Below are 12,988 nucleotides of genomic sequence, written 5' to 3' on the forward strand. Positions count from 1 at the left end.
CTAGACCTGGAGATTTTTCTCTTGTGATTAAAAAAAAGTTTTATAGTTTTGTATGTTACAATTGAATCTATGATCCACTTTATTTTCTTTTTAAATTAAATTAAATTTTTTCTTGAAGTTCAGTTTGCCAACATATAGTATAACACACAGTGCTCATCCCATTAACTGCCCTCCTCAGTGTGTGATCCACTTTACATTAATTTTTTTCAAAAGATGTTGTTCCCCTCTCCCATGTAGGTTCAATTGCTCCAGCACCAATTCAATGGGTTATACTGTTGGACCCTGGCTCACGGGTGCCAACGCGTCCCGGTGGACGCCCCAGAGACTCAGACCCCAGACAGGCAGATGCAACAAGCAAGAGGGTTTATTGGACGTTTGCGCAAACGGGCTCTCCGCCTCAGAGGTGGCAGAGCCCCGATTAGCAATTACAGGCATCTTTTAAAGGCAAAAAAACCGCGGGAGTAGCATAGCATTCAGGTTATGACATGATTGATTTCTTTGAAGGTCAACACGACCATGTTCAGGGACTTTCCCAGTCAGGGCGAGGGGGGATAGTTTTCTTATCTCGGAAAAACAGAATGTTTTTGTTGCTTGAATTCATGGGAGGCGCCTGGATGAGCTGCCTCAGGGTTAGGCCTGGTCCCACTCACGGGGGCGGGGGTGTGGGGTTTCTTCATTCCCTCCTCTTTGTTTGGACTGATTTTAACCTTAAAATCTTAGGGAACTTTTATTTATTTATTTATTTATTTATTTATTTCAGTTTGAAGGGCCCAATATTGTTGAGTTAGTACCAGAGCTTGGGTAATGGACAATCTTTTTCGGATGAACTGGAGCAGCCGGGTGAGGATGCAGGGGCCGAAAGTTAGCAGCAGGAGCAGGATAACTAGAGGGCCCATAATGGTAGAGATTAGGGTGGTCATCCAGGGAGACCGGTTAAACCAGCCTTCAAACCAACCCTGCTGGGCCTCTCGGTCCCTTTGTCTTTTATTTAGCCTATTTCTGAGTTTGGCCATGGAGTCCCTGATGACTCCAGAGTGGTCGGCATAGAAACAGCATTCTTTTTCCAGGGCCGCACACAGTCCTCCCTCTTTCAGGAATAGTAAATTCAAGCCTCTCCTGTTTTGAAGTACTACTTCTGAAAGTGAGGTGAGGGATGTTCTAACTTAGAAACGGACTGCTCTAGTGTCCGAAGATCCTCATCTACAGTGGCTTGGAGTTCTAAATAATGTTGTGAGCCCTGGATCAGGGCGGCTGCACCAGTACCCACCCCAGTTGCGACCCCTAGTCCCAGCATAACGGCTAGGGTTAGGGAGACAGGCTCGCGCTGAAAACGGGTGGGATGTCTGTCATATTGATTTTCTAGAGTTTCAGCAGGGTGATAGAACACCCTGGGCATAATCTGCACCATAATACAGAAGTCCTCAGAGTTATTTAGGACCTGAGCAGATACACAGGGGGTGAGGCCTTTGTTGCATGCCCACCAGGTTCCCAGCTGGGGCACCAGGTAAGAGTCAGTCCCTAAAATCAGGGCGGCAATATTGCAGAGTTCCTGGTAACCCGGGTGAGTATAGTTAGCCTTGACAGTGATGTAATCCCAGGAGGAGGAGGGCCTCCCATCCTGTGTCTTCCGTAGTCTCGCACCCCCAATTTTTACAATAGAAGTATTCCCCCCCTCCACAGGTGGGATTTAGCCTGCAATCTCTGTGGTACTCGGGACAGACATAGAAGGGGAGGGTGCGTAACATGGCCCTCCTTAGGCGTCCCACATCCTCCCCAGGGGTCTAATCCTTTTCGTCCGGGGGGCTTTAGAGGTGTCGGAATCCCTCTCTAGGCCCCATGGGCTGGGGGCCCCTATGGTTAATTTACATAAGTCAGGATTTAGGTTGGGCCACCAGGTTCCCATGGGAGTAGTTTTTGTTATTGACCTGACCTTGTCCCCCCCAGATGTTAATACCTGCCAGGTTAACTTTTTTGGGGGGCATGACGGTTACCTTTGGTGGGGGTGGAAAGCGCTAGGAGTGGTAGGAATATAACAATTGTCATTGAACAATTTTTGAAAGTCTTATCTTGAACGGGTTTTGGGTGCGGTGGAGCTTTCATTGGAGTGGCTCGCCCGGTCCCTCCTGGCTGGCATCAGCGGTGCTCATTGATGGGGCGCACTTGACGTGTGAGGCGTGGACCCAAGCAGCAACACCGTCTACTTTTAGGGCGGTTGGGGTGGTTAGTAGTACGATGTACGGGCCCTTCCAGCGGGACTCAAGGGTCCTGGACTGATGTCTCCTGACGTGGACGGAGTCACCGATCTGGAACGGGTCTGGGTCGGTTGCATCTCCGGGGCGGTAGACAGCTGCCAGGGGTCTCCAGATCTGGTGCTGGATAATCTGGAGCGCCTTTAGCCTGCCCTGTAAACCGGGAGTGTTAGCAAGAGGGTCAATAGCAGAATCTAGTAAGTCCGTTACTGGTGGGGGACTTCCATAGAGAATCTCATAAGGAGTTAGTCCATGACATGTGGGAGTGTTCCGGACTCGGAACAGGACCATGGGGAGGAGTTGGACCCAGTCTCTAGTGCCAGTCTCCAATGTCAATTTAGTTAGGGTCTCTTTAATTGTTCTATTCATTCTTTCTACCTGCCCTGAGCTCTGGGGTCTGTATGCACAATGTAATTTCCAATTTATCCCCAGTAATCTGGCCCCAACTGACTTACCTGGGAGACGAAGGCAGGGCCGTTGTCCGACCCTATTACCTTGGGCAGTCCAAACCGGGGGAAAATTTCTTCTAGGATTTTCTTGACAACCACCTGGGCAGTTTCTCATCTGGTGGGGGATGCTTCTGTCCATCCTCCTGTGGGCCTAGTGCAGCGGCTCGTGCTGTTTCATCAGCCATCCTGTTCCCCTCTGCTACTGGGTCATTGCCGTGCTGAAGCCCAGGACAGTGAATTATACTCAATTTTCTGCTGTCAGTATAAATGTTGACCTTTTTGCCCTTAGCCTTTTTAGGGCCTGAGTTAGGGCTATAAGCTCCGCCCTTTGAGCTGAAGTCCCAGGCTTTAGGGCACTGGCCCAGATGACAGGTTTTTTTTTGTTTGTTTGTTTTTGTTTTTTTTTTTAATTTACCACGGCCACCCCGGCTTTACATTCACCATTTTGTAGAAAGCTACTCCCATCTGTGTACCAGGTTGCTTCAGCATCTGGCAAAGGCTGGTCCGTCAAGTCCCCTCTGGTGCCATGGACCTCGGCTAGGATCTGGTGGCAATCATGCATTATCAGGGAGGGGGACTCAGTTTCTGGAAGCAAGGTGGCCAGGTTTAGGGATGTAGCCGTTCCAAACCGCATCCGCTCGGAATTCAGTAACATGGCCTGATAATGGGTGACCCGAGCGTTTGAGAGCCATTGATCAGGGGGCTGGTGGATGACTGTCTCTATGGCATGGGGGGGCCACCACAGTGAGGGGTTGGCCGAAGGCCAACTTATCTGAGTCTTTTACCAGGACTGCCACAGCCGCTATTATTCGGAGACATGGGGGCCATCCTGCAGCCACGCTGTCTAATTTTTTGAAAAGTATGCCACGGGCCTTTTTCAGGGTCCCAGTTTCTGAGTTAGGACCCCTCTGGCTATTCCTCGGCGTTCATCAGCATATAGCGCAAATGGCTTGGTTACATCTGGGAGGCTCAGGGCAGGGGCGGTCAATAAGGCCCTTTTTATTTTGTCAAAAGCCAATTGTTGTTCCTTTCCCCAGTGGTAGGGGGCGTTGGATTTCGTGAGGGGATATAGGGGAGCCGCCAGCTCTGAAAACCCGGGTATCCAGAGGCGGCAGAACCCGGCACTGCCAAGGAACTCTCGTAGCTTTCTGGCGTCAGTGAGTGCAGGGATCAGGGCTACAGCCTTTTTGCGGCCCTCTGTCAACCACCTCTGGCCTCCTTCCAGGAGATATCCCAGATAGGTCACTCGTCTCTGGCCTATTTGGGCCTTTTTGGCAGAGGCCCTATACCCCAGTCCTCCCAGTCTCTCGAGCAGGGCCCCCATACCTTTTACACAATCCTGTTCTGTCTTAGCCGCTAGGAGCAAATCATCCACGTACTGCAGGAGGATGAGGTCCGGATGGCCAACTCGGAAGTCTGCCAAGTCCTGATGCAAGGCTTCGTTGAACAAGGTGGGGGAGTTTTTGAATCCCTGTGGCAGCCTTGTCCAAGTGAGTTGTCCTGAGAATCCCGTCTCAGGATCTTTCCATTCAAAAGCAAAAGTAGGCTGGCTTTGAGAGCTTAATCTTATGCAAAAGAATGCATTCTTTTAGATCTAAAATGTATACCAGACGTGGCTCGGGGGCAAGGTGCTGAGTAAGTTGTAGGGATTCGCACCGTGGGGTGTATGTCCTCTGCCCTTCGGTTAGCTTCCCATAAATCTTGTACCGGCTGGTAATCTCCTGTGCCGGTTTTTTTTTTTTTTTTTTTTTTTTACGGGCAACAGAGGAGTGTTCCAGGGCGACTGACAAGGTATTAAGATGCCCAATTGTAATAGTCTCTGTATATGTGGCCGAATGTCCTCTTTGGCCTCTTTGCTCATTGAATATTGCCGGATCGATATAGGGGTGGCCGAGGATTTTAGGTTTATAATTATGGGTGGCTGGTTAACAGCTAGTCCCATTCCAGCTGTTTTAACCCCGGCCTGAGGGTAGTTAGTGAGCCATTCAGAATGTAGGGGCTGCACGGACGGTGGAGAGTCCTCGTGCAGCCGGTGCTCATTCTCTAGGCGCAAGGTCAATACCTGGAGGGGCTGCCCTTCTGCGCCAGTAATGGTGGCCCCTTTCTGATGAAAATAGATCTGAGCCCCTACTTTTGAAAGAAGGTCTTTGCCTAGGAGGGGGTAGGGGCAGTCTGGGACCAGTAGGAAGGAATGTGTTACTTGCCCAGTGCTCAGGTGGACCTTCCGTTCAGTTGTCCATCGATATAACTTGCCTCAGTTGCTCCCTGAACCCAAGACGTTTTAGAGCTCAAGGGTCCTTTTGCCTCAGTTAAAACTGAATGTTGAGCTCCCGTATCAACCAAGAAGGTCACTGGCTGGCCCCTCACTTTAAGGGTTATCTGAGGCTGGGGGGGGCTCCTGGCCCTGACACCCCTAATCTTTATCTTTTAGGGACAGAAAGGCAATGGGCTTCTTTTTAGGTCCCTGCGTTTGGCCCTTCTTTGGACAATCTTTAACCCAATGTCCTTTTTCCTTGCAGTAGGCACACTGGTCTTGTTTAACCCGTGGTTTTCTTTTGTCTCCCAGGTCCTTACTCTGTCCTGACTTACTCTGCCCTGAGCCCTGTACTATGGTGGCCAGTATCCCAGTCAGTTCTTTATTGCTTTTTTTTTTTTTAAGTCCTGTAAGGTGTATCCCTGAAGTCCCTCCTACCATTGTAATTTATTACAAATAGCCGAGGCGGATTGTCCGATGAAGGACATGATTACATCTGGTTGCCGATCTTTGGCCAAGGGGTCAAAGGGGGTGTACATACGGTAGCCTTCCATTAATCTTTCCAGAAAACCTGCCGGCGTCTCATTTTTTCCCTGCACTATAGCACGTACCTTTGCCAAATTGGTGGGGCGACGCCCTGCCCCTCTGAGACCCGCTAGGAGTACCTGGCGATAGAGACGGAGCCGCTCCCTACCAGCAGCCCTGTCGTAGTCCCAGGTCGGGCGAACCAAGGGGAAAACGTCCTCAATTTCATTAGGCAGCTGGGTCGGCCTCCCATCCGCCCCCGGGAAGCTTTTCCATGCTTCGAGGTAGACGCGCTGTCTCCTCCGTGGTGAGGAGAGTCTGCAGGAGCTGTTGGTAGTCATCCCAGGTCGGCTGGTGGGTCAACAGAATTGACTCAATTAACCCGGTTAGTGCCTGGGGGTCTTGGGAGAAAGTGGGGTTATGAGTTTTCCAGTTGTAAAGGTCAGAGGCAGAGAACGGCCAGGATTGCATCTGGCCGCCTACTGATCGGAGGGGAAGTGCCCGCGAGGTCCAGACGTCTTCCAACTCCCCCTCGCGCTCTCGTCGAAAGCGGAGGCAACTGGAGAGCGGGGGTGAAGCGAGGGGTCGCCTCTTTACCCCAGTAGAGTCGGGGGATGGAGCTGAGGGAGAGGTAGGGCGGGGAATAAGGGGAGTGACGCAGGGAGGGGGTGGGGGCCTCGGCCGGATCCCCCCTGAGAAGGGGTGAAGCATTTTATCCAGGGGGGTGGGTTTTTAGCGAGATCCTCCTAAACTATGATGTACGGCACCTGATCAGGGTGCCCATTGGGTCCTGGCTGAAAGACCAGGGCCTTCACCTGCAAGATAATACCAATGTTAAAAGTTCCGTCCCTGGGCCACCCGACGTTGAGAGTCCGCCACTCTGAGGAGCAGAAGGTGACCCATTTTTGTCTTCTGACTTCGACCGAAAGATTGTGTGCCCGGCCGGCGACTTCTTTCCAGTGATCTAGAGTGAGGCTTAAAGGGGTGGTTACAGTCTGTCCCATGGGTGTAGAAAAGAGGTGAGCGGTGAAGAAGAGGACAGAGAGAAAGACACAGAACAGACAGACGCACACAGATGACAGGACCGGCACGGCGGATTCAGATGGGAGCGGTCTCAAACAATGACCCTCCCTGAAGAGGAGGGAGTGCCGGGCTCCCTCCCTCTTCCAGACCACTCCGGAGTCAGACTCCGGAGCAGGACCAGAAAGACACAGAACAAACAGACACACACGAATGTCAGGACTGGCACGGCAGATTCAGATGGGAGCGGTCGCGAACAACGACCCTCCCCGAAGAGGAGGGAGTGCCGGGGCTCCGTTCCTCTTCCAGACCACTCCGGAGTCCGACTCCGGAGGGGGACCAGGGGTCTCAGGGCACGTCTGCCTCCCCCGCTGGTCCAAATACAGAGTACAGCGTCCTGCAGGCACAATACAGACCCGGCACAGACCCGGCCAGTCAGACAAACGGACGAGACAAATGTGACATTTAGCGAGCTCGGTTTTACCTCCTACCTGTTTTAGGATTGAGCCTGGGGGCGTCTCGGATCCCGGACGAGCCCCCAAATGTTGGACCCTGGCTCACGGGTGCCAACGCGTCCCGGTGGACGCCCCAGAGACTCAGACCCCAGACAGGCAGATGCAACAAGCAAGAGGGTTTATTGGACGTTTGCGCAAACGGGCTCTCCACCTCAGAGGTGGCAGAGCCCCGATTAGCAATTACAGGCATCTTTTAAAGGCAAAAAAACCGCGGGAGTAGCATAGCATTCAGGTTATGACATGATTGATTTCTTTGAAGGTCAACACGACCATGTTCAGGGACTTTCCCAGTCAGGGCGAGGGGGGATAGTTTTCTTATCTCGGAAAAACAGAATGTTTTTGTTGCTTGAATTCATGGGAGGCGCCTGGATGAGCTGCCTCAGGGTTAGGCCTGGTCCCACTCACGGGGGCGGGGGTGTGGGGTTTCTTCAATACATCTTTGTCAAAAATAAGTTGGGCATATTTGTGTGGGTCTCTTTCTGGGCCTTCTGTCTCATTGACATTTGTATCTAGTCCTCCACCAATACAACACTATCTTGATTATTGTTGCTATTAGGTAAGACACATATCAAATAGAGTGATTTCACCTATGTTGTTCTTTTCTGTCAATATTATTTTAACTATTCCTGATCCTGTGACTTTTATATATATTTTGTTTTTTTTATAAAAAATAATTTATTTGATTATCAAAATTAACATGTAATAAATACCATAATTAATATAAATTATTGAAAATAATATTAATTGGAAGATGAAATATGCAAAGGTGCCAGCTTTTGCTATGTCTATTCGAGAATGGCCAGGGAAGTGAAGCAAGGAAAAAAAGGCAGGAAAGAAAAGCAAAGGAATAACTTTTACACAGTAAAATCACATTCATACACATAGACAATTCACCATAGTCCAAAACAGTTACAATGTGGACACCATCAAAATAAAAAGCTTCTCTGATGGCAAGTGATGCAGAGCATTTTCTCATGTGCATGTTGGCCATGTCCATGTCTTCCTCTGTGAGATTTCTCTTCATGTCTTTTGCCCATTTCATGATTGGATTGTTTGTTTCTTTGGTGTTGAGTTTAATAAGATCAGGAAGGGAGACAGAACATAAAGACTCCTAACTCGGGGAAACGAACTAGGGGTGGTGGAAGGGGAGGAGGACGGGTGTTGGAGGGGAATGGGTGACGGGCACTGAGGTGGACACTTGACGGGATGAGCACTGGGTGTTTTTCTGTATGTTGGTAAATTGAACACCAATAAAAATTAATTAAAAAAAATAAAAAGCTTCTGCACAATGAAGGAAACAATCAACAAAACTAAAAGGCAACTTACAGAGATATTTATAATATGACATATTTGATAAAGTGTTACTACTAAAAATGTGTAAAGGACTTTAAAAACTCAACACCCAAAAATGAATAATCCAATTAAGAAATGGGCAGAAGGGGGATCTCTGGGTGGCTGGGGATCCCTGGGTGGCTCAGTGGTTTAGCGCCTGCCTTTGGCCCAGGGCAGGATCCTGGAGTCCCGGGATTGAGTCCCACGCCGGGCTCCCTGCTTGGAGCCTGCTTCTCCCTCTCCCTGTGTCTCTGCCTCTCAATCTCTCTCTCTCTATGTCTATCGTGAATAAATAAAAAATTTAAAAAAATCTTAAAAAAAAAGAAATGGGCAGAAGATATAAGTAGACATTTTTCCAAAGAAGACTTTCAGATGACCAACAAGTACATGAAAAGATGCTCAATGTCACAGATCATCAGGGAAATACCAATCAAAACTACAATGAGATATCACCTCACACCTGTAAGAATGGCTAAAATCAACAATATATATATATATATATATCTCAGCCATAAAAAGATGAAATATTGCCATTTGCAATGACATGGAGGGAGCTATAGAGTATTATGCTAAGCAAGTAAATCAGTCATAGACAAATATCATGTGATTTCACTCATGTGGAATTTAAGAAACAAGACAAATGAGCAAAGGGGAAAAAAAGAGAGGTGGGCAAACTATGGAAAAAATTCTTAACTATAGAGAACAAATTGATGGTTACCAGATGGGAGGTGGGTGGGTGGGTGGTGGTGTTAAATAGGTGATGGGGATTTAAGAGGGCACTTTTGATGAGCACTGGTTGTTGTATTGAAATACTGAATCACTAAATTGTATACCTGAAACTAATATTATACTGTATGTTAATTAACTAGAATTTAGATTAAAACTTAAAAAAAGAAAACCAAGAAGTCAAATAAAAACAAAATGAAAGGGTAGCCCAGGTGGCTCAGCGGTTTAGTGCCGCCTACAGCCCAGGGCCTGATCCTGGAGTCCAGGGATTGAGTCTCGTGTCAGGCTCCCTACATGGAGCCTGCTTCTCTCCTTCCTGTGTCTCTGCCTCTCTCTCTCTCTCTCTCTCTCTCTCTCTCTCTCTCTCTCTCAGTGTCTCATGAATAAATAAATAAAATCTTACAAAAACAAAATGAAAAAGAAATAACACCCAAAACAAAACAATTACAATTAATAAATGAATTTAAATATGTAAACTAAAATTTATTACTATCAACCAGGAAGTACACATTAAAAAATAAGATCAAATGAGTAAGCTCAGACTTGGGAAAGGCCCATCTATGAGAAAAATGGGCCAATAAAGTATTTATTTATAGAATATCTAAAGAAAAATCCTTTGATTCAATATGAGAAAAGCACAAATGCTTCAACCAAAAAGCAGCAGAGAGTATAAAAAGAAACGTATAGAGCCTGAAAAAAAAAGTAACTTGACTGAAGCAGGTTATTGCAAGATACAGGTGATAGGATCCATATGGGAATCAGGAAGGCAACGAGTACTACCAGGGGGATGACAGTGCCTCCCGCTGCTCAGAGAGTTGGGACTCCAGAAGTGTGGGATGCCTTTGGACCTGCCACCCAAATCCTTTCTGCTCATTCCTTCACTAGGTACAGACCCAAGTTACTGCCCCCCCCCCCACTCCATGTCAAAGAGGATTCTTATTGGCTGTATCTTTTAGGGCATCATGCATGCGCACTGCATCATACCTAGGAAAATATATCCTCCTGATTGGCAGATGATCATTCCTAGTTCATATTCCTCCAAATGATTTTCTTATTTATCACCTTCTTCTCTCACTATTCAGGGCCAAGACCCAAGTGTCCCTTCCTTGGGTGTGGTGGAAGAGAACACTTTTGTGAGGTGTCACATCTTAGGGGGAGCAGTCCTTCATCATCAACTGCAAAAATAAGGGTAAAATGAAGACACTCTTGTTAAATAAAAACTTGAATAATATTTTGCTAGAAGACCCACCTTATGAGCAATAGTAAAAAAGGTTTTTGGGCTGAAATCAAATGAGCTCATATAACAATATTAGTGAATATTAATAAAACACAAAGAACACAATGAACAGTTAGTATGTAACTATAAGGCAGTATAAATGAATATTTGTTTTCCTAACTGATTTTTAAAAGCAACTATATAAAATACATCAGTAATTGTACATTGGGGGCAAAAGCATTTAAGGAAATTTCTGTTGACCATTTAACTAATGGAATGGAAAATTTCATGGGCATTCATGGCAAAATATACAGTGTTTACTAAAATAAAACAGAAAAACAAACACAATCAACAACAATTAGCACAAAAAAAAGAAGAAAAGGGAGATGATTTGCTTTCCAAAGTTACAATATTAAAAAATACTCAGTTTTTTTGTTATAATGCCAGTATAGTTAACATACAGTGTTATATTAGTTTCAGGTGTACAATATAGTGATTCAAAACTTCCATGCATCACCCTGTTATCATCACAAGTGTGCTCCTTAATCCTTATCAACTATTTAACCTATTCCCCCACCAACCTACCCTCTGATAACCATCAGTTTGTTCTCTAGAGTTAAGAGTCTGTTTTTTAGTTTCTCTCTTTCTCTTTTTCTTTGCTCATTTGTTTCTTAAAATCCACATCCCATCAGTTTTAGAATAAAATTGCTCATGTCTCCAAAAATCTTTTCTGGGACTTTTATAGGAATTGCATTACATTTGTAAGTCATTTTGGAGAGACAATTGGTATTTTCTTTCTTTTTAAAAAAGATTCTATTTATTCATGAGAGACAGAGAGAGAGAAGCAGATCTACAGGCAGAGGGAGAAGCAGGCTCCATGCAAGGAGCCCGATGTGGGACTTGATCCCAGAATCCTGGAATCATGTCCTGAGCTGAAGGGAGACGCTCAACCACTGAGCAACCCAGACGTCCCTTCCTTCCTTCCTTCCTTCCTTCCTTCCTTCCTTCCTTCCTTCCTTCCTTCCTTCCTTCCTTTCTTCTTTCTTTCTTTCTTTCTTTCTTTCTTTCTTTCTTTCTTTCTTTCTTTTTCTTTTCTTTCTTTCTTTCTTTTTCTTCCTTTCTTTTCTTCTTTCTTCTTTCTTTCTTCTTTTTATTTCTTCCTTCCTTCCTTCCTTCCTTCCCTCCTTCCTTCCTTCTTTTTAAAGATTTTATTTATCCATTCAAAGACACACACACACACACACACAGAGAGAGAGAGAGAGAGAGAGAGAGAGAGAGGCAGAGACACAGGCAGAGGGAGAAGCAGGCTCCGTGTAGGGAGCCCAACGTGGGACTCCATCCCAGGTCTCCAGGATCCCGCCCCGGGCTGCAGGCGGCGCTAAACCTCTGCGCCACAGGGCTGCCCTCTTTCTTTTTCTTTCTTTCTTTCTTTCTTTTTCTTCTTCTTCTTCTTCTTCTTCTTCTTCTTCTTCTTCTTCTTCTTCTTCTTTTTCTTTTTCTTTCTTTCTTTTTCAAAATATAGATTCATTCATTCATTCATTCATTCATTCAAAACACAGAGAGAGGCAGAGACATTGGCAGAAAGAGAAGCAGGCTCCCTGCAAGGAGCCTGATGCAGGATTCAATCCCGAGATCCTGGGATCACCCCCTGAACCAAAGGCAGAGGCTCAGTCATTGAGCCACCCAGGTGTCCCAGAATTGGTCTTTTCTACGTTGAGTGTTCCTCTTCATTACCGTGGTGTATAGCTCTGTTTATTAAGATCTTTTTTGATTTATTTCATCAGGATTTTATAATTTTTAGCATACTAATTCCTATATATGTTTTGTTAGAGGTATACCTGAGCATTTTATTTTCTTTAGAGTGATTATAAATGGTATTATCTTTTAAATTTCAGTTTATACACGTTCATTTTTAGTATATAGGAATGTGATTGATTTTCATTTGATCTTGCTGAACTCACTTATTAATCCTAGAAGAGTTTTATGGACTCCTTGGGAGTTTGATTTCTTCTCTTCCTATTTGTATGCCTTTTATTTCTTTCCTTGTCTTATTGCAGTGGATTGATTTTCCAGTGTTATGTGAAATAAAAGTGATCAGAGTGGATATCTTTGCCTTCTTCCTGATCTTAGAGGAAAAGCATTCAGCCTTTCACCATTAAGTATAACATTATCAGTATGTTTTTTTTTTTTTTGTAGGGTGGGTGGGTTAAAAATGTACTTTTTCAAGTTGAGAAAGTTTCTCTTTTCCTAATTTTCTGAGTACTTTTATCACGAATGGTTATTACATGAGTGATTTAAAATTTTCTAAAAAGCTACATAAAAAGTTTTTAAATAAGTAATATTCATTGTAATAAACTTTATATCACATTTTATATCCAAAGTATTGTTTTATTATGCAAATAGTATGAAATTATTAATAAGATGTTTTACATTTTTTGTACTGGATCTTAGAAATTTGGTGTATATTTTACATGTAGAGCACATCTCGATTTGGACCAGCCACTTGTGGCTCATAGCTGCTATATTGAACAGTGTAGGTTTAGAGTGGTGGTATTTCAGGGAAGAAGTGGTTGAGTATCTTTTTATCCATGAAACTTAAGTTGATCTATTTTGTTTTTCTCTGTCTATTCTTTATGAAAATCCCATGGTGAACAGGATGGCAGAGTCCTTTGAACATTGTTCACTTTCCACTCAAACCAACA

General features: G+C 45.4%; 1 long non-coding RNA gene across 1 annotated transcript; it reads right to left on the reverse strand.

The window, feature by feature from the left end:
* Positions 1–344: 344 nt before the first annotated feature.
* LOC140596035 (uncharacterized) lies at positions 345–7,437 on the reverse strand. The gene is made up of 2 exons (XR_011998072.1): positions 6,982–7,437; positions 345–5,828 (listed from the first exon to the last, which is right to left on the reverse strand). It is a non-coding gene; the product is annotated as an uncharacterized lncRNA (long non-coding RNA).
* Positions 7,438–12,988: the final 5,551 nt, after the last annotated feature.

This window comes from Vulpes vulpes, chromosome X (assembly GCF_048418805.1).
Source record: "Vulpes vulpes isolate BD-2025 chromosome X, VulVul3, whole genome shotgun sequence".
NCBI lineage: Eukaryota > Metazoa > Chordata > Mammalia > Carnivora > Canidae > Vulpes > Vulpes vulpes.